Here is a 20,584-nt window from a genome sequence, read left to right as displayed (position 1 = left end):
GCCCTGATCCCTCAATGCTCTCTGGCTGGGCCAATGGGCAGTCCTGGCCCTCCCTTGAATGGAGCTGCCCTGTTGGTGCCTAAGCAGAGAAGAGGAGAATCTGTGCCCAGCCTGATTCTGTGCTCCCAGGAGCCAGTGACATGAGGTGCAGGGGCCCACCCAGCCCCTTACCTGCTGCCCCTATTCACCCTGGCTTTCTACAGCCCCCTCCCGCACAGTTTGACCCATGATTCTCAGGGTGCTGTGATGGGGTGAGGGTGGGGGGAGCATTTGTTATTAAATGACTGGACTTTTGTGCCAATTGTAAAAAAAAAAAAAGGAATCTACTTTAGTTTTAGAATATTTTGTTCAAATGGTATTTTATACACCTCCCCTCATTTGACTCTTGCTCTAAAATAATGTCTGGGTGTACCAGGGAGACAATTTTTATTTAAAGCATTATTCCATTCATTCTTTAACTTAGTTAATGCAGCTTAGTTAAGGCATGCTAGGAACTGTGATAAGTGCAAGGAATAAAATAAGTATGATCCCTGCCCTCAGAGAATTTACTATCTTGTTTGAAGACTAGACCATTACAAAGGATGTTATGAGATTTACACAAAGAATGATATTATGAGTATATGTAAAAAAGAACCTATTAACTCTGTTCTTGGTACTCTAATTGAAGATTGAAAACAAATTCCAGTTCAATAATGTCAGATAATCCTATTTTAAATACTTATATAAGTAAATAAGTGATACAGAAAAAAAAAAAAACATATAAGTATTTAAGCAGAGAATAGTATTATATTATAAATTACCCTCAGAGACCACCCCCACCCCCTGCCAAATGGTGGTTCACTGCATTTTCAAAAGTGTCTTCTAAGCCATGTTTTTTGTTTGTTTGTTTTTGACTTTAGCAACTGAATCATTTCACGGTCCAAGTGGCACACAATAAAAGTTCAAATTTCAATGACTTTAAATCCAAGATTTTAAAGTTAAAAGAACAAAAAAGCAGGATATAAAAGTAGACTATTTAAAAATAGGTCCAGTAAATAGTGACGGAATTAGAATGACTGAAGTCTGATCAGATTACAGAGACTGCTTAGGACAAAAGAATGTTTCCTTTAGTGTTAAAAATAGAAACAGGATATGAGGCAGGAGTGGAGCCCAGTTGTAGTTATCAGGCAAAAATGTCGGACAAGATGGCAAACCTCTTAGTTCATCAAAATGCTGATGCTGTTCTTGTACAAGAATTCAGGATTGCAAACGTGAGTTTGTGTTTTCAATGATGGCCAACATGAAAGAATATTCAGGAGAGAAAACAGGCATTGCAGAAGTCTTTTTACTTCTTCAAAATCATAAAGTCTGGAAAGTATGTATCAAACTTGTAAGAAATTAGACCTTTAAAAATTAACAAGTCATTTTAAAAATCAGGTATTGGGGTGGGCACAGTGGCTGATGCCTGTAATCCCAGCACTTTGGGAGGTCAAGGCAGGCAGATCACGTGAGGTCAGGAGTTTAAGACCAGCCTGGCCAACACAGTGAGACCTGCCTCTACTAAAAATACGAAAATTAGCCGGGCGTGGTGGTGCATGCCTGTAAATCTCAGCTATTCAGAAGGCTGAGGCAGGAGAATCACTTGAACCCGGAAGGCGGAGGTTGCAGTGAGCCAAGATCACACCACTACATTCCAGCCTCTGCGACAGAGCGAGACTCAGAGAAAAAAAATATGTATCAGGTATTAAACATGAGAAAGGAAAATACAGCTTCAGGAGCAAAGAAGAAGCACAAATACCAAATTCTAACATATAAAAGAACAAAATAAAGGAAACTAAGGCCTTTGCAGAAGTCAAGCCAATCCTGTCTAACAATCGCAGAGGACCCATTGTTTACCCAGGGGATGTTCTGTGCATTTTCAAGCACATGGCCTCCTTTCATCTTGCCAGCCACTCTGTAAAATCATTAATAATTTCTACATCTTGCAGATAAGAATGCCGAGGTTTAAATAAGTTCAATGCTTTTCTCAACACTGTGTTATGTAGAACAACAAGGACTGAAACAGTGACACTTTGACTCCATGCCTATTTTCCTTTCCATTTAAACATATTCTATGTTAGGGTTAGAAAACGCTTTTATATAAAGATCCCAGCAAACTTTAAGGCAAAGGAAAGTAAACTGCACAATGAATTTTCATCATGAAGAACACAATCTCAGAGACCAGAAATTTTCATTTAGGCTGAAGAAGCTGGAAAAAAGAAAAAAATGTAAACTCTAAGAAAAACTTAAATCCATAATAAAAGTGCCAGTACAAATGGTCAAAGATAACTTGGTGGGCTTCAGAAATATTTTTATCTTTTTTTTATTGTCAATGTTCCAAGTATAAGAATATTACCACTTATTTATAATATAGAATCTTTTCCCTTTTTCGCTATAGAAAAGAAAGGAGTAATAAGTCAGATAACAACCAAACTTGTTCTTTCTACTGAATTCCAAAAGTAGTATGTGAGATTTAGATTCATCCTTAAGTTCCTTTAAATCTTGTCAGCACAGTATGAGTGTTTTCATAAATGGATTTTTTAAGGAAGAGTGTAACATGCTTCCCTTTTTTAAAAGCAGCTGCTTGCAAAACCCAGAAACAGCACATTCAGTTACTTGCTGAAAACCTCAGCCTTTTACATCCACGATAAAAATTGAGTACAAAATGTACAAAGCATAGATTTTCCCCATGTGCTTATTATTAAATCCTTAAGTCAAAAATATTTAAGAAGTCATTAGTAGGCATAGATGCTAAGGAAACAAGTGAACAAGATAAATATGCAGAGTTATTTATAGTAGTGAAAATTTTGAAATAAATGTGTATTCAGTAAGAAATTTTTCAAGAAAATTTAGGACATCAATTCAGTAGACTATATGCAGCTATTAAAGATGCTAATGTCACTATGTGCTGACATAGAAAATCAGTATTATTTTATAAGTTGGAATGGAAGGTTACAGAACATTAAAATATACAATCACATTTTACAAATATCTACATGTTTATATTTTTGCACATATCTATGGATATATTAAAAGGTCTGAAATTTTAAAAATTGAATTATACTTTACCTATTCCTGACTGACCTGTACTATATATTTTATTTTATATTAAAAGTACAGAAATAACTTTTTTTTTTTTTTTTTTTTTTGAGACGGAGTTTCGCTCATTACCCAGGCTGGAGTGCAATGGCGCCATCTCGGCTCACCGCAACCTCCGCCTCCTGGGTTCAGGCAATTCTCCTGCCTCAGCCTCCTGAGTAGCTGGGTTTACAGGCACGCGCCACCATGCCTAGGTAATTTTTTGTATTAGTAGAGACGGGGTTTCACCATGTTGACCAGGATGGTCTCGATCTCTTGACCTCGTGATCCGCCCGCCTCGGCCTCCCAAAGTGCTGGGATTACAGGCCTGAGCCACCGCGCCTGGCCCAAGAAATAACTTTTTAAAATAGCATATGGCTCCCTATGTATGATTTATCAGGGGAATACGGTTACATTTGAAACACAGAAAGATAACTCAGAAGGAGAATAAAAACAAAATGAAAAACAAAGTGTGTATCCCAAGTGGATACGAAATCTCCTGATATCTAAAGTAAATCTTCAGTTTAGCTGGGCGCAGTGGCTCACCATAATCCCAGCATTTTGGGAGGCCAAGGCAGGAGGATTGCTGAGGCCAGAAGTTTGAGATCAGCCTGGTCAATACAGTGAGATCCCATCTCTACAAAAAATAATAATTTTTTTTAAAAGCCAGGTGTGGTGCTGTGCTCCTGTAGTCCTAGCTATTTAGGCAGCTGAGATGGGAGGATTGCTTGAACCCAGAAGTTCAAGGCTGCAGCGAATCATAATTGTGCCACTGCACTCCAACTTGAGTGACAGAGCAAGACCCTGTCTCCAAAAAAAAAAAAAAAACCCACAAACAACAACAATAAAAATCTTCAGTTTAATAGTAAATTATCTATAATTTGAGTCCTTATCCTGTGGTCCTGCAGAGAATTCAGTCCTTATGCCTAAAATCTCCAAAGCTCTCCTGTGGATGTTTACATGATTTGATCACTTCTCAAAGTACCTCTTCTCCCTTCTCTAGGATCACTTCTGTTCTCTTACACATTTTTCTTCCTAATATTGTTGCTCATAACCCTTCATAAAGATTTAAAGAATTCATTAGGAAAACAAGACAAAACAGAAAACTTAAAAGTGAGTATCAGATAATTCGTGCTTTGTGACCATTAACACTGCCCTGTCACAGAGGTTCTTTGGTGGAGAACCAACAACTCCCTTTTTAGCCCCAATCTTCTCATGTTTCTGGAACTTGCTTCTACTCAAAGCAGAGGCCTCTCTTTGTTATGACTTCTTTACCAGGGCTCCTACAAGTAAAAAAAAAACAATAATCTGTCATTATTTAACATACAGTAACCTTGACACCAGCAAAAATAATCATTTTGCTTTATTTTGCAGAGCTGTTCTTCCTAGTTTTGGCTGTTTTTACCTGGCATAACCAAGGGTAATTGAGGAGTTCTCCCAAATAAATGAGTCCCTAAATAATGACCTGCAATTCTGTAACTAGAATCAGCTTATAAATCAGTAATTTTTGCTGTGTGTGGTACAGGAGTAGTTCAAGAAAGAAATGATAAAGGCCTGAATTAATTCAAGGGCACATTAGAGAAGATAGTTAATAGATATTAGAATAAAGAAGTAAATAAACTTGGTTAATGGATGCAGGCACTAATGGAGTGGTGTGGATGACTTCCAGATTTTCTGCCAAGCAACTAGGTTAGAGGAGAAGATTTGAGGAATCTCCAATGTGGTTACAAATATTGGTACACAAGTTTTGGGCACACAAGTGTTTTAGAGTTCAATATGAATTTAAGATTATTCTGAAAAAGTCAATTCCCAGGTGTCTGGCATTATAGAGAGACACTTAAAAAAGTAAGTGAAAATATTTAGAGAATGGGTTAAAAAAAAAAGAGAAGACTCATTCGTACATTCATGACTTACAAATAAATTCAATGAACAAATACACAGAAAAGTGCCCAACAGTAATGTCCAAGAGTCAGTTGATAAAAAGAAAAAATGTGGCAGGTAAATTAAAAAGACATTTGTTAGGCCGGGCACAGTGGCTCATGCCTGTAATCCTAGCAGTTTGGGAGGCCGAGGTGGGTGGATCACCTGAGGTCAGGAGTTCAAGACCCGCCTGGCCATCATGGTGAAACCCCATCTTTTAAAAAAAAAAAAACAAATTTTTTTTTTTTTAAAAAAGACATTTGTTATTGAAGATAAGTGAGTTATTATTCTTTGACAGTTTTTATGAACAATATAAATGACATATGTCATTTTGACCACCAAGTTAAGAATGTGACTTAGATGCTAAGAGAAAAATTGTTAGAGAGCCAGTATAAGCAACGACTTAAGAAATATGCCAAGATGGATAGCTATGTAAGTCTCAATGGGGTATTTCTGGGGACTGATTCTAATTCAGATTAGAACTCAACTTTAATCCTTTCTCCACTCCATAAAGAAAATTAAAAAGGCAACCTGAAACAGGCAGTAAAATCTCTCAGAACAACTTTCTTAATCTAAGTATAATTAAACATTACAAGATAGAAATGGGGAAAATCCATGTATTACCAATATAGATTCTAGGTTTTCACCATCACATACATGAAAGACATATTGATGGCAACACCACCAGTTTTCAGTGTTCACAGCAAAATTCTTGGGGTCATCCTCAATCCTTCCCTTACTTCCACATTCCATATCCAATTCTTCAAGAAAGCCTATTTGCACCACTTCCAAAATACATCTACATCCATTACCATCATCCTCAGCAGGGTCATCATCATCCCCTGCCTGGAATCCTGCTCCAGCCTCCTAACTACCTTTGCCTCTCCCAAGTATCCATTCTCATCAAGATAACTAGGGTAAACTTTTTAAATTTTAGGTCGGATCATGTTACTGGTTAATTCAAAATCCTTCAAAGGGTCCCTATCTCATTCAAAATAAAAGCTAAGCTACTGAAAATGGCCAATCCAAAGGGAAGTAACCAGCTCACCCCGCTACTACCACCATCCTACTTACCTCTCTGAATCTTCTTTACTATTTCCCTACTCATTAATTTCCACCCACACTGGCCATCTTGCTGTTCTCAAGCACCCCAATTCTAGTCCTGCTTTAGGGCCTTTGCACTGGCTGTTCCCTTTTTCATGAATATTGGTCCCCCAAATATCCATCTAGCTAATGTCCCACCCCCTTCAAATCTTAACTCAGCTTCTCTGTGAGTCTTTTCCATAATTATTTTTTTTTAATTTTCCCCATTTTTATAACTCTATTACTGTATTCACTTTTCTCTTTGTGGAATTTTCATTTTCTAACATACTGTAATTTATTTATTTATTTGGTCTATTTTTGCCTGAGGATACATCTCTTCCCTTCTCCACATCCCACATCTGAAAATAGGCTCCATGATGGGTAGGGATTTTGTTCTCTGACATGTTCCAAGCACTTAGAAAAATGCTTCATACGTATTTTTGAGTAAATGAGAGTCACTTACTTTTTCTAAATCAGTTAGTGCCATGTATTACAGTCACTGTAGTTCATAAACACGTTTCCCGTCACATTGAACAACCAATGCTGTTCATTGGTGCTAACATTTGGTGGGAGGTGATGAAGAGACCCACACATCATGGCACTTTACTCTTCTTTTTGGAACATTAGTACAATTTAATATTTTAAATACTATAATTAATAATATCTCATTGCACCTCCCTGCAAATGTGTTTATCTAGAGAAGCCAACACAAGTTGAGATATTCTAGATCATGGACCCTTCTAGGAATTGTCTTGTGCATAGTTAAATAAATAAAATTTCACTGATTGATCAAATATGAATTAAATTAATAATAGTTTTATAAAGATTGAGTATTTCAGGAAAATGAGTCACTAAAAAGTAATTAGATTAAATGTATATAAGAAAATTTGAAAATATTATCAAAAGATCCTAAAAAGCTAGACAGCTCCTACACAGAGATTGCTTGAAAAATGTCTTTTAAGCTCTGACTCTACTTTAAAGAATCTGAAATTAGTTATCTTAGATAATGCTTTATATTTAAGATTATTCAAGAGTAAGGGAACAGAACTACAGTCTGTCAAACCAATCAAAAAGGAATCATTTTGCCTTTTATAAAAGGATTGGAAAAAGAATGTACATTTATATGATTTCTATTTTGTCTCAATAATGACATTTACATAACATCTGAAATGATTCTCTCACAGCCATTTTCTTCTCTCAACCCAAAAGTTGAAACATGATGTCCACTTTATCCAAATAGTTTATTAAAATAGGCAAGTACATTCTTGTTTCCTTGTGTTTTTCTAAAAATAAGGACATTTTTTTATAACCATAGTACAAATACCAAAATCAGAGAAATTTATAAAATCAAGAGACTAGCACGGATGCTGTTATATATTTAATCTACAGATATTAATCAGATTTTGCTAATTTTTTCAGTGATGTCCTATGTAGCAAAAGAAAAAATTTTAGAACATCTGTTTCTTTGATCATTTGGCTAAGTGGTTATCTATCAGTTTTCTTCATTGTGTCAATTTACTATTTTTCCTTTTGTACATAAGTAATTTGCGGAAATATACTTTAAGAACATGTAAATAACTTTTTCTCCCACCACAACTACCAAGCCCAATCTACTTAAGTTAGGGAGGTTTTTCCAAAAAATTACATTTTTTATTTAATAATTATTTACATAGATTTTTATTATGATGATGATTGTGTTATTTTGATTATGCACTAGTCAACATTGTAATTGTACTAAATCCAGAAGATTCAGGTTAGGCATTTTTAAATGCTTCACAGTCACTGTATCAGGGACAAAAGATGTTTATTTCACTACTGGTGAGGTTGAATTTGATCCTTTAAGGTTTTGGTGTATTATAGGAAAGAATAAATATACTGGAAGATAGAGCTCACTATGGGAGAAGAGAGTTACAAATATGGAATGAGAGAAGTTAGAATGAATCCTGTGAAACTGGATTGGATTTGGGAAATACCAAATATGAATTCATGGTTTTTGATTGATAGAGGCATATAGATTGTGTGAATGTTTGTGTGTGTGTTGAGTAACTCTGATTCCTTAGAAAACCAGCAATGACATCCCAAAATCAAGAATCTCACTTAGTATTTATATCTTTGTTTCTAAATGCCATTCTTCACAAAATGAATCAGAGTTCCTTTGAAAAATGGCTAATTCCAAGACTAGGAGAGTACAAGCTAACTTTGTTACTTTGTTACTTCATTTAAAATTTTTACTTTAATTTTTAATCTAGATGACAAATTTTTTTCTAGGTTTAATTATGATTACAATTATTAGTACATACTCAAAACAACATAATTATGTAGAAATGTTGGTAAATAGTTCCTAAATATAAAAAGTACAGTTTTGGAGATTTCAAGATGGTGGTGGCTGAGGGGTTAACAGAGGGGCTGAGTGAAAGACCTTTACAAAGTAAAAGAAGCTGGAATACTGTGGATTATGGCAGATGGGAGGCAGGACTAGACTGCAGCTCCAGACAGAGCAGTATGTGGGGATTCTCACTGGGAATTTTAGCTCCAGATAAACTGCAAGAACAAACCAGCAATCCCAAGAGGACCCACAGATCCTCTGAAAGAAACAGACTGCTCCTGCAGGACCTAGGAAACCACCCACAAAACTGAGTCCCTCAACTGTGGAAGTGGGAATGGGAGACCCTCCTCTCCCGAACACACACCCCCACTGGAGAAACTAAAGGTCTGTTTGGAAAAGAAGTTTCTAACTTTACCTGGAGCTGAATCAATTTGGAGAGCCAAATGAAATACAGGGGTAGAGGAAGCAGCAAAAAGCCCCTGGGCACTCACTGGGTGCCCAAGCAGGCCATTCCTGCCTGGCACCACAGGGATCCAACAGGAGAGGAGGGATTAAAACTACACAGGTAGAAGGAACTCTCTAGTAAAACTTCGTAACAATTTGAATGCGGTGAGAAGCCTCCTGGCCAGTATCTGGGGGAGAGTGCAAATCCAGTGTGCAGAGTTTGCAGGTTGGGGAGAACCAAGCCCTTTTCTTTTGCAGCTGGGTGGCGAATAGCCTGGGGCAGGTTTTCAAGCCCCTATTGTACTCTGCCTGGAAACAGACTGGGGGCTGTTGGCGGGGGCACTGTGAGAGTGAGACCGGCCCTTCCGTTTAAGTGGGAGCTGAGTGAGGCTGTGACTCTGTGCTTTCCCCCACTTCTCTGACAATCTACTTATTCAATGGCATTGAATAAGTAGAAGAAAGAAATTCAGAGCTATAAGATAATAGTCTTGAATTAACCCAATCCAACAAAGATGAAAAAAGAATAAGAAAATATGAACAGTCTCCAAGAAGTCTGGGATTATGTTAAATAACCAAACCTAAGAATTGTTCCTGAGGAAGAAGATAATTCTAAAAGCTTGGAAAACATATTTGGGGGAATAATCAAGAAAAACTTCCCTGGCCTTGCTAAAGACCTAGACATCCTAATACAAGAAACACAAAGAACACCCAGGAAATTCATCACAAAAAGACTTTTGCCTAAGCACAAAGAAGTGATTGGGGCCCTATCTTCAGCCTACTCAAAAAAAAAAAAAAAAAAAAACAATTATCAGCCAAGAATTTTGTAACCAGTGAAACTAAGCATCATATATGAAGGAAAAATGCAGTCTTTTTCAGACAAACAAATGCTGAGAGAATTCACCATTACCAAGCCACCACTACAAGAGCTGCTAAAAGGAGCTCTAAATCTTGAAACAAATCCTGGAAACACATCAAAACAGAATCTCTTTAAAGCATAAATCACACAGGACCTACAAAACAAAAATACAAGTTAAAAAGCAAAAACAAAAAATAAAAAAAAACAAAGTACGCAGGCAACAAAGGGCATGATGAATGCAACACTAATCACATTTCAATACTAACATTGAATGTAAATGGCCCAAATATTCCACTTAAAAGATACAGAACTATAGAATGGATAAGAACTCACCAACCAACTATCTGCTGCCTTCAAGAGACTTACCTAACACATAAGGACTCATATAAACTTAAAGTAAAGGGGTGAAAAAAGGCATTTTATGCAAATGGACACAAAAAGTAAGCAGGGGTAGCTATTCTTACACCAGGCAAAACAGACTTTAAAGCAACAGCAGTTAAAAGAGACAAAGAGGGACATTATGTAATGGTAAAAGACCTTGTCCAACAGGAAAATATCACAATCCTAAACATATGAAGCTCCCAAATTTATAAAACACCTGACACTGAAACTCCCAAATTTATAAAACAATTAGTAATAGACCTAAGAAATTAGATAGACAGCAACACAATAATAGTGGGGGACTTCAGTACTCCACTGACAGCATTAGACAGGTCAACAAGACAGAAAGCCAACAAAGAAACAATGAATTTAAACTAGACCTTGGAACAAATGGACTTAACAGATATAGGTGGAACATTTCATCCAACAACTGCAGAATACAAGTTCTATTCAACAGCATGTGGAACTTTCTCCAAGATAGACCATATAACAGGCCATAAAACAAGTCTCAATAAATTTATGAAAATTGAAATTATATCAAGCACTCTCTCAGACCACAGTAGAATAAAACTGGAAATCAACTTCAAAAGGAACCTTCAAAATCACACAAATACATGGAAATTATATAACCTGCTCCTGAATGAACATTGGGTCAAAAATGAAATCAAGATGGAAATTTAAAATATTCTTCAAATTCAACAATAATGATACAACCTATCAAAACCTCTGGGATACAGCAAAGGCGGTGCTAAGAAGAAAGTTCATAGCCCTACCTACGTCAAAAATACTGAAAGAGCGCAAACTGACACTCTAAGGTCACACCTCAAGAACAAACCAAACCCAAACCCAGCAGAAGAAAGGAAATGAGGAAGATTAGAGCAGAACTAAATAAAATTGAAACAAAAAAATACAAAAGATAAATGAAAGAAAAAAGTGGTTCTTTGAAAAGATCAATAAAATTGATAGACCATTGGCAAGATTAACCAAGAAAAGCAGAAAAAAAAATCCAAATAACCTCACTAAGAAACAAAACAGGAGATAGGAGATATTAAAACTGACACCACTGAAATACAAAATATCATTCAAGGCTACTATAAACACCTTTATGCACATAAACTAGAAAACCTGTACGGTATGGATAAATTCCTGGAAAAATGCAATGCTCCTAGCTTAAATCAAGAAGAAATAAGTACCTTAAACAGACCAATAACAAGCACAAGATTGAAATCATAATTTAAAAATTAGCAAAAATAAGCCCAGGACCAGAGAGATTCACAGCAGAATTCTACCAGACATTCAAAGAAGAATTGGTACCAATCCTTTTGACACTGTTCTATAAGATAAAGAAAGAAGGAACCCTCCCAAATTCATTATATAAAGCCAGCATCACCCTAATACAAAAATCAGGAAAGGACATAACCAAAAAAGAAAACTACAGACTGACATCCTTGATGAACATAGATGCTTAAATTCTTAACAAAATACTAGCTAACCAAATCCAACAACATATCAAAATGATAATTCACCATGATCAAGTGGGTTTTATACCAGGGATACAGGGATGGTTTAATATACACAAGTCAATAAATGTGATACATTCACTTGGTGTGGTGGCTTATGCCTGCAATCCCAGCACTTTGGGAGGTCGAAGTGGGTGGATCACTCGAGGCCAGAAGTTTGAGATCAGCCTGGCCAACATGGTGAAACATGGCCAACTTGGTGAAACCTCATCTCTACTAAAAATCCAAAAATTAATCAGTCATGGTGACACATGCCTGTAATACCAGCTACTCGGGAGGCTGATGCACGAGAATCACTTGAACCTTGGAGGCATAGTTTGCAGTGAGTTCAGCAGGGGCAACACAGCGAGACTCTGTCTAAATAAATAAATAGTGATATATCACATAAACAGAATTAAAAACAAAAACCACATGATCATTTCAATAGATGCAGAAAAAGCATTTGACAAAATTCAGCATTACTTTGTAATTAAAACTATCAGCAAAATTTGCATACGAGACATACCTTAATATAATAAAAGCCATCTATGACAAACCCACAGCCAACATAATACTGAATGGAGAAAAGTTTAAAATATTCTCTCTGAGAACTGGAACAAGACAAGGATGCTCACTCTCACCACTCCTCTTCAACATAGTACTGGAAATCCTAGTCAGAGCAATCACACAAGAGAAAGAAGTAAAGGACATCCAAATCAGTAATGAGGAAGTCAAACTGTCACTGTTTGCTGATGATATGATCGTTAACCTTGAAAACCCTAAGGATTCCTCCAGAAAACTCCTAGAACTGATAAAATAATTCAGCAAAGTTTCTGGATACAAGATTAATATACACAAGTCAGTAGCTCTTCTATACACCAACAGTGACCAAGTGAAGAATCAAATCAAGAACTCAACCCCTTTACAATAGCTGGAAAAAAAAATTACATATATCCTTAACCAAGGAGGAGAAAGGCCTCTACAAGGAAAACTGCAAAACACTGCTAAAAGAAATCATAGACAACACAAACAAATGGAAACACATCCCATGCTCATAGATGGGTAGAATCAATATTGTGAAAATGAGCTTACTGCCAAAAATCTACAAATTCAATGTGATCCCCATAAAAATACCACCATCATTCTTCACAGAATTAGAAAAAACAATTCCAGTATTCATATGGACCCAAAAAAGAGTCTGCATAGTCAAAGCAAGACTAAGCAAAAAGAACAAATTTGGATGCATCATACTACCTGACTTCAAACTATACTATAAGGGCATAGTCACCAAAACAGTGTGGTGTTGATACAAAATTAGGCATGTAGACCAATGTAACAGAATAGGAAACCCAGAAATAAACCCAAATACTTACAGCCAACTGATCTTTGACAAAGCAAACGAAAACATAAAGTGTAGAAAGGACACCCTTTTCAACAAATGGTGCTGGGATAATTGGCTAGCCACAAGTAGGATGATAAAACTGGATCCTCACCACTAGCCAGATTAATAAAAAAGAAAAGGGAGAATAACAAAAAAAACAAAACAAAACAAAACAAAAAACAAAAAAAAAAAAACTGGATCTTCATCTCTCACCTTATACAAAAATCAACTAAGAGATGGATTAAGGACTTAAACCTAAGGCTGGAAACTATGACCGAGTGCAGTGGCTCATGCCTGTAATCCCAGCACTTTGGGAGGCCAAGGCAGGTGGTTCACCTGAGGTCAGGGGTTCGAGATCAGCCTGGCTGTCATGGTAAATTCCTGTCTTTACTAAAAAAAAAAACAAAAAACAAAAATTAGCTGGGTATGGTGGTGGGTGCTCATAATCCCAGCTGCTAGGTAGGCTGAGGCAGGAGAATCACTTGAACCTGGGAAGCAGAGGTTGCAGTGAGCCAACATCAGGTCATTGTACCCCAGCCTGGGCAACAAGAGCAAACTCTACCTCAAATTAAAAAATAAGGCCCTGAAACTATAAAAATTCTAGAAGATAACATTGGGAAAACCCTTCTAGACATTGGTTTAAGCAAGGATTTCATGACCAAGAACCCAAAAGCAAATGCAATAAAAACAAAGATAAATAGCTGGGACCTAATTAAACTAAAGAGCTTTTGCATAGCAAAAGGAACAGTCAGCAGAGTAAATAGATGACCCCCAGAGTGGGAAAAAATCTTCACAATCTACAACATCTGAGAAAGGACTAATGTCCAGAATCTACAACAAACTCAAACAGATCAGTAAGAAAAAAAAATCCCATAAAAAAGTGGGCTAAGGACATGAATAGACAATTCTCAAAAGAAGATATACAAACGACCAACAAACATGAAAAAATCCTCAACATCCCTAACAATCAGGGAAATGCAAATCAAAACCACAATGCGGAGGAGAGAGATCCAAGATGGCTGATGATTAGCAGCTCGGGCACGTACCTCCCAGTGAAAGCGCAAAGAACGAGAGGACGCCACACTTTCAGACGAATATTAGTTGCTCACGGACCACGAGATTCCCAGTGGAGGAGCTCCACGGGTCGCCAGGGCGACTCTTGTGGCCGGCGTGGCGGTTTTGCTGGTGCCTTAGCACGCCAGTTCTTGGTGCAGAGTCCGGATATTCCCGGGCAGAAAAGCACCATCAATCTTAACACCGCTCTTTTGGCCGGCTCAGTGGATTGCTCAGATTTCGGCGCAGGGAATCAACAAGTTGGACATCAGAGACCCAGTTAGAAAGTCGGTAATTATAAAGACAACAGACGGACAAATATGTAATGAAGGGAAGAAACCAGCGTAAAAAGGTAGAGAATACTCAAAATCAGAATGCCTCTCCCTCTACAGGGGATTGCAATTCCTCATCAGTAACGGAACAAGGCTTAATAGATTACACCGGTATTCCAATAACAGAAGCAGGTTTCCAAACGTGGGTGATAAGAAACTTCTGTGAATTAAAAGAACTTATTCTAACCCAATGCAAAGAAACTAAGAACCTTGAAAAAAGGTTTAACGAAATGTTAATGAGAATGGACAATTTAGAGAAGAATATAAGTGAATTGATGGAGCTGAAAAACACAACACGAGAACTTCGCGAAGCATGCACAAGTTTAAACAGTCGAATTGATCAAGCAGAAGGAAGGATATCAGAAGTCGAGGACCAGCTCAGTGAAATGAAACGAGAAGACAAGAATGCAGAAAAAAGGATGAAAAGGAATGAGCAAAGTCTCCAGGAAATATGGGACTATGTGAAAAGACCTAATTTACGTTTGATAGGTGTACCTGAATGTGATGAAGAGAATGAATCCAAGTTGGAAAATACTCTTCAGGATATCATTCAGGAAAATTTTCCCAACCTGGCAAGGCAGGGTAATATTCAACTCCAGGTAATACAGAGAACACCACAAAGATATTCTTCAAGAAGACCAACCCCAAGGCACATAATCGCCAGATTTATTAGGGTTGAAATGAAGGAGAAAATACTAAGGGCAGCTAGAGAGAAAGTTCAGGTTACCCATAAAGGGAAACCTATCAGACTTACAGCAGATCTCTCAGCAGAAACCCTACAAGCCAGAAAAGAGTGGGGACCAATATTTAACATCCTTAAAGAAAAGAACTTGCAACCCAGAATTTCCTATCCAGCCAAATTAAGCTTTATGTGCGAAGGAAAAATTAAATCTTTTGCGAACAAACAAGTACTTAGAGAGTTCACCACCACCAGGCCTGCTTTACAAGAGCTTCTGAAAGAAGCACTATACATATAAAGGAACAACCAATATCAGCCTTTCCAAAAATATATCAAAAAGCAAAGAACTTTAACACAATAAAAAATTCACATCAACTAATGGGCAAAACAGCCAGCTAGCATCAAATGCTGGTATTAAACTTACATATATTTTAATTGGATAAAAAGCCAAAACCCATCGGTATGCTGCATCCGGGCCCATCTTACATGAAACAATACACAAAGACTCAGAGAGAAGGAGGAAGATTTACCAATTGAACAGAGAGTAAAAATAAACTAATAAACAAAAAGCAGCAGATGCAATTCTCACCTCTGATAAAGTAGACTTTAAAGCAACAAAGATCAAAAGAGGCGAGGAATGACATTACATAATGGCAAAAGGATCAATGCAACAAGAAGAGCTAACGATTCTATAGATCAACGAGATAGAAAATTAACAAGGATATTCAGAACTTGAACTCAGACCCGGAACAAGTAAACTTAATAAATATTTATAGTACTCTCCACTTCCAATACACAAAACATACATTACCACCTCACACCTATTCCAAAGGTGACTATATAATTGGAAGTAAATCACTCCTCAGTAATCGCATAGCATTTCATAGGTTTAAATTAAATATTGGTTGGCTGTTTGTTTGTTATCTTCTTCCCTTACTCCTTCCTGATTACATCATTAAGTATAATTATCAGTATAAAAGAGGTTTTCAATACCCATTACTAAATTGCATTCTAGCCTGGGCAAGAAAGCAATACTCCCATTCTCTCTCCCTCTTTCTTTTCCTTCTCCCTCCTCCCCATTCTCTCTCTCTCTTTCTCTTCCTTTTTTCTCCTTCCTATTCTCTCTCTCTCTTTCTCTAAAAAAAAAAAAAAAAAAAAAAAACCACAATGCGATATTACCTCACTCCTCAAGAATGGCCATAATCAAAAAAACAGTAGATGTCGGCATGGATGTGGTGAACAGGGAACACTTCTACACTGCTGGTGGGAATGTGAACTAGTACAGCTGCTATGGAAAACAGTGTGGAGATTGCTTAAAGAACTAAAAGTAGAACTACCATTTGATCCAGCAATCCCGCTACTGGATATCTACCCAGAGGAAAAGAAGTCATTATTCAAAAAAGATACTTCCACACACATGTTTATAACAGCATAATTCACAATTGCAAAATCATGGAACTAACCCAAATGTCTGTCAATTGATGAGAAGATGAATAAACTGTGATATATATATATACATTTATATATACACATATATGGCTATATATACACACACACACATATATATACAATACAAAGAAATATACATATAATGGAATATTATGCAGCCATAAAAAGGAATGAGTTAACAGCATTTGCAATGACCTGGACTATCACTCTAAGTGAAGTAACTCCAGAATAGAAACCAAACATCATATGTTCTCACTGATATGTGGGAGCTAAGCTATGAGGACGCAAAGGCATAAGAATGATACAATGGACTTTGAGGACTTGGGGGAGAAAGGGATAAAACACTACAAATATGGTGCAGTGTGTACTGTTTGGGTGATGGGTGCACCAAAATCTCACAAATCACCACTAAAGAACTTACGTAACCAAATACCACCTGTACCTCAGTAACTTACAGAAAAAAACAAAACAATAACTTTCAAGTGGGTGAAAATAAGTTAAAAGTAAATAAATAAATAAAATAAACAAAGTAAAAGAAGTCAGCAATTACCCACTCCCCAGTTCTCCCAGTCCTGGCACCACAGCAGAAGTGTTTTGTTTTTGCTTTTTAATAAACAGGTAAACTATACAAATTGTCAACATGGGACAGAGATCTACATCATCCACCGAGTGGAAAATTTATTCTTGTTTTGTTTTGTTTTGTTTTGTTTTTGTTTTGTAGAGATGGGGTCTCACTATGTTGCTCAGGCTGATCTCAAACTCCTGACCTCAAGTGATCCCGCCTGAGCCTCCCAAAGTACTGAGATTGCAGGTATGAATCACTGCACCCAGCTAAGAGTGAAAAATTTATGAACCCCACAGACCAAGCCTGAAAGAAAGCTAGGAAAAAAGAATTAAAAAACAAAAAACAGTGCATGATGGTAGGTGTTGCAGTTTTTAAAATGAGGGATCCCAAACAGATTATCTGGAACATGGAGAAATTAGATGTAAGAAGTTTAAGGCAGTGCAACAGCCACAATTAAATGAGAAAGTAAAAAGCTGCATGAAACCTTTGAACATATTCTTTGACTCTATGAAAAAGAGAATCTAGATATTTGCAAAGAATCAAGAAAGCTAGAAGTAGACAATGAACAGAAGAGGGCTCAACTTAGCCAATATTTTGATGCTGTCAAGAATGCTTAGCATGTGGAAGTGGAGCATATTCCTTTGCCCAATATGTCACATGCTACTTCCATTTTGATCCAGGACATTCCATTTCCTGGTGCCCAGCCATCCCTCATCATTAAGAAAACCTCAGTCTATGGGCCTCCAACTCAGGCAGTTTCTATACTTTGTCTTCTTGGACACGGTGTTCCACGTTTACATCCCGGTCTTCCTTCTGGTCCACCTCCTCCTCAGGTCTTGCAGATGTATGGCTGTGCAGTGGGCTTTGCCCTAGATCTTCCTCCTTGTAGGCAAGATGAAGACATGTTATATAGTCCTGAACTTGCCCAGCAGGGTCACCAATGATGTTTCCAACACCAGTGAAAATGATGGCTCTCCTGAGGACATGGATCAAGATAAGCATGACGACAGTACTGATGACAGTGACATTGACAGATCAGATGGAGAATGTGAGGGGGGTGAATTTGTGCAACGTGATGATGGTGAGAGAGATCACAGTGAAGAAAAGAAGACAGGTCTGAGTGTACAATTTACAGATATGCCTGGAAAATCAAGGAAGAAAAAAAGAATATGAAGGAGCTGACTCCTCTTCAAGCCATGCTGCTTGGTATGGTAGGTCAGGAAACCCTGAGGAGGAGTAGAAAGTAGAGGAATTTTCAGGGGATGATGATGAAGATAATTCCAATGACTCTGAAGCAGAAAATCATCACAAAAACAGCATAAAGAGGAGTCTCATTTCTATGGCACATCTACTGCTTCTTCACAGAAGCAGGCTCCTCCCAACCCCCAGTCTGTTCCTCCTTCTCAGATACAAGCGTTTCCCATGCCAGGACCACCTCCTCTTTGACTTCCACCTGCTCCACCATTACAGCCTCCTGGGCCACCTATGGGCCTTCCTCCTGGACCACTTCCAGGAGCTCCTCCATTCCTGAGATTACCTGGAATGCTAGGGCTCATTACTCTGAGGGTCATTACTCTGACTTTTACATCCAGGACCACCACCAGGCAGACCCCTTGCTCTTCCCTAGGTCCACCTCCAGGTCTGCCTTGTTGTCACCCTTCTTGAAGACCCCCACCAAGATAACCTCCCCCTGTGCTTCCAGGTATTTCTCCATCTTATCCTGGCATGATGCACCCATCTTTGGTGCCTCCACCAGGACCTGTTCACCCCCAACCTGGGGCTTTTCTCACCAGCTCCCTTGCTGAACTCTGGGGTTTTAAGTGCTCCACCTAACTTGATTCAGCAACCCAAGGCAGATGATACAAGTGCAGACACCACTGAGAAGAAAGCCACAGTAGCTACCAGTGCCAAGCCACACACCACTAATCCTAAGGCAGAGATTACTTGATTGGTGCCCACTACTCTGACAGTAAATTGGGAAAATAAAGGGGTTACTGCTGATCCCCAAAGAAAGTCAGAGGAGGACAACGGGGCTCACAGCTCAGCACTTGAGCTAATATAAAGGACTGTTAGCAGTCTCTAGAGGAAAATATACAGCAATAAGTGCCCACATGAGAAGAAAGGAGAGATCTAAAATTGACACCCTATCATCAAAATTGAAAGAGCTAGAGGAGCAAGATCAAAAAAACTCAAAACCTAGCAGAAGACAAGAAATAACTAAGATCAGAGCAGAACTGGAGATAGAGACAAGAAAAACCCTTCAAAAAAATCAATAAATCCAGGAGCTGGTTTTTTGAAAAGATCAACAAAATAGACCACTAGCCAGATTAATAAAAAAGAAAAGAGAGAATAACCAAATAGATGCAATAAAAAATGGTAAAGGGGATATCACCACAGATGCCACAAAAATTCAAACCATCATCAGAGATTATTACAAACAACTCTATGCATATAAACTAGAAAACCTGGAAGAAATTGATAAATTCCTGGACAGTTGCCTCCTCCCAAGCCTAAACCAGGAAGAAGTCGAAACCCTGAATAGACCAATAACAAGGTCTGAAGTCGAGGCAGCAATTAAGAGCCTACCACCCAAAAAAAGCCCAGGTCCAGATGGGTTCACAGCCGAATTCTACCAGACATACAAAGTGGAACTGGTACCATTCCTTCTGAAACTATTCCAAATAATCCAAAAAGAGGGAATCCTTCCCAAATCATTTTATGAGACCAACATCATCCTGATACCAAAACCTGGCAGAGACTCAACAAGAAAAGAAAACTACAGGCCAATATCCATGATGAACATAGATGCAAAAATCTTCAATAAAATACTGGCAAGCCGATTGCAACAGCACATCAAAAAGCTTATCCACCATGATCAAGTAGGATTCATCCTGGGGATGCAAGGCTGGTTCAACATATGCAAGTCTGCAAATGTAATCACTACATAAACAGAACCAAAGACAAAAACCACATGATTATCTCAACTGATGCAGAGAAGGCCTTCGACAAAATTCAGCAGCCCTTTATGTTAAAAACCCTCAATAAACTAGGTATTGACGGAATGTATCTCAAAATAATAAAAGCTATTTATGACAAATCGACAGCCAATATCATACTGAATGGGCAAAAACTGGAAGCATTCCCTTTGAAATCTGGCACTAGACAAGGATGCCCTCTCTCACCACTCCTATTCAATATAGTACTGGAAATTCTAGCCAGAGCAATCAAGCAAGAAAAAGAAATAAAGCATATTCAATTAGGAGAAGAGGAAGTCAAATTGTCTCTATTTACAGATGACATGATTGTATATCTAGAAGACCCCATCGTCTCAGCCCAAAATCTCCTGAAACTGATAAGCAACTTCAGCAAAGTCTCAGGATACAAAATCAATGTGCAAAAATCACAAGCATTCCTATACACCAATAACAGACTTAAAGAGAGCCTAATCAAGAACGAACTGCCATTCACAATTGCTACAAAGAGAATAAAATACCTGGGAATACAACTAACAAGGAACGTA

General features: G+C 37.8%; 1 pseudogene; it reads left to right on the top strand.

The window, feature by feature from the left end:
* Positions 1 to 1,172: 1,172 nt before the first annotated feature.
* On the top strand, positions 1,173 to 19,126 carry LOC105732593 (WW domain-binding protein 11-like; annotated as a pseudogene).
* Positions 19,127 to 20,584: the final 1,458 nt, after the last annotated feature.

The sequence above is a fragment of the Aotus nancymaae genome, unplaced genomic scaffold (genome assembly GCF_030222135.1).
Source record: "Aotus nancymaae isolate 86718 unplaced genomic scaffold, 86718_ANA_hifiasm-v0.15.2.pri h1tg000016l, whole genome shotgun sequence".
NCBI lineage: Eukaryota > Metazoa > Chordata > Mammalia > Primates > Aotidae > Aotus > Aotus nancymaae.
This window is presented reverse-complemented; position numbering and strand designations above follow the sequence as displayed.